Below are 2500 nucleotides of genomic sequence, written 5' to 3'. Positions count from 1 at the left end.
ACGTCATTGAGTGATCTTTGTTGTCTTTTGTCCAGGTCAAGTTCAGGTGACGACCTCGGGACGAAAGTGAATCAAATAACTTTTGGTTTGATCTCAAGAAAATCGAGAAAGTGTACCAGTGTTTTGTGAAAGGGCTTGTGGGAATTGTTGTAGCTTTGCTCCGACAGAATCAGTATTAATGTATCTAGCAAATTGTGCAGAGAAATATGATCAACCCCCTTCCGTTCCGGGTGCCCCTCTTCCTCTTATTTTGGCTGACGCCAGACTATTTACTTCACCTGAGGGCTCAATAACGATAGTCATGTTTGCACAGGTCACCCCTTCCCTTCTAGACGGCACTTTTCGCCCTGTTCTGCCTACCGCCAGGCTATTTCATTTGTCTGTGAGTGAGTCCGAGATCTAAAGAAGAAGAAAACAGAAGAAGAAGAAGAAGAAGAAGAAGAAGAAGAAGAAGAAGAAGAAGAAGAAGAAGAAGAAGAAGAAGAAGAAGAAGAAGAAGAAGAAGAAGAAGAAGATGATGAAGAAGAAGAAAAGGAAGAGGAGGAGGAAGAGGAAGAAGAAGAAGATGTAGAAGAGAAAGCAGAAGCGAAGTTCATACGTGGACCCAATTTCCATCCCCAGAAATCGACAGTCAGTGCCCCTTGCCTTGACATTCCGAGGAAATTAGGTGATGGATCATCTTCGGCTGCATCCCGGCGCGCCTCCCATAGCGTTAGCTCCTCAGAATTTCTGACGGAAAAGGTTGCCCCCGACGTCGTCGTCATCCTTTACTTCTGCAGATCACAACAGCAGCTGCCGTCTTTCTCGATGGCTCACCACACGACGAGCCACCAGTAACCATTTTCTTTAAAATTTTTAGTAACACGAATGACTTATACTCTGCTCTGACTAGTACCATGTCTAGCAAACCCCTCATTCTCCTCAATGAAAAGATTCATGACCTCACTACGATGACGTCATCTAGACGGAATGAAATCATCTTGAAACAACTATCATCATCATTACTGATAACATTCAATATCTGGGAAATAGGAAATTCCCCTTTCAGCAGTTTGTGTGATGGTTTAGCCAGACCGAACTGGGTATAATGAAGAATGAAGTTTACGAATATACTGTACGCAACTTTGATTTTACTTAATACACTTGTAGCAGCATCAAGTAACCACTTGCTATTGTCTACTCTCATGGACCCCACAATCATGTGCACAATAACTTGCACAGGACGTGTTTGTTCTGGCTGTCGCCAGATGGTTTTATTCATCTGCTTGACTACTCTTTGTTCACTAAGGAAATTGCTTAGTCCACAGTTAATGTATATGGAATCCCTCTAGAAATGGATCGGAAGTAAGACTGGGAGTTTGCCAAGGAGGAGGCTCAGGTCTGGAGAAGGGAGAGTGTGCATCAGGATAGAATATACAGTATAAGAGAGTCAGTGATGTTCCGCATTTTCAGAGAGAAATCTGTTTCAAGATTTACTGGTCCATTTATTTATTTACGAAATTTCCCATTTGTTTATCTTATTTCATTTATTTATCTGTTCTTGTATTTAGCTTTTTATCTATTTATCTATTTATTCTTATTTATCTATATATTTATTTATCTATTTATTTACTTATTTATTTATTTATGTATGTATTAATTTATTCACTTTATTTGTTTATTCATTTATCTGTTTATTCATTAATCATTTATGTAGGTATTAATTTATTTACTTTATTTCTTTATTCAATTATCTGATTATTCATCAATCATTCATGCATTTATTAATTTGTCTATTGTACAGCGATATATGGGTCAAGGAACATGCATATAGGAAATAAGGGAAAAGCGAAAGCGTAGAAGAGAAAGGATGAAAAGAGACAGTAAGGATCGAAGGTGGGAATGAAGAGAAAGGGGGGTGGTGGTAGAGGGAGGGGAGAGGGGGGGAAAGGGGAGGCTGGAGGCTGGAGGGTGGAGGTGGAGGGGGTTAGGGGTTAGGGGTTAGAGGGAAGTGGGGAAGGGGTAGGGTGGTAAGGGAAGGCGTGAGAAGAGAGAAGGGAGGCGGAAGGGGCAGATAAGAAGAAACAGAGAGGAATTCGGATCGGCGTGGCAGGACGTCATGGGAGAGGAGGAGGAGGGGGAAGAAGAGGAAGAGGAGGAGCAGGAGGAGAAGGAAAAGGAGGAGTAGGAGGAGGACAAGCCAGATACGTGAGGCAACCTGACCTACTACATTAGCCACATGTATGTATTGCTAGATAGGGCTATGAATAAAACCGCTGGGCGACATTCAAAATAAGGTTACGAACAACACCGTCAACAGGTTAACTAAGATAGACTGTCACACTTAACCCTTTCCTTTTGCTTGAATAGAATCTCCTTGGCAGCAGTTAGAGGGAACTAATAAAAACCGTGAAAGAGTTAATCGGGGTGCTCTGCAGGCAGAGGGGGCGCCCCTTCCCTGAATAAAATCGTCCAACGTCAGCTTAAGTATATATACATATATTGTATATATATATATATA

General features: G+C 41.6%; 1 protein-coding gene across 8 annotated transcripts in view; it reads right to left on the bottom strand.

The window, feature by feature from the left end:
* LOC143019926 (uncharacterized) overlaps nt 1-2500 on the bottom strand; it is a 148519-nt gene that overhangs the window by 61657 nt on the left and 84362 nt on the right. The window lies entirely within an intron of this gene.

Source organism: Oratosquilla oratoria, chromosome 38, assembly GCF_046742065.1.
Source record: "Oratosquilla oratoria isolate Oo_2021 chromosome 38, ASM4674206v1, whole genome shotgun sequence".
Classification (NCBI taxonomy): domain Eukaryota; kingdom Metazoa; phylum Arthropoda; class Malacostraca; order Stomatopoda; family Squillidae; genus Oratosquilla; species Oratosquilla oratoria.
The sequence above is the reverse complement of the archived record's forward strand: the minus strand, read 5'-3'. Positions and strand labels throughout refer to the sequence as shown.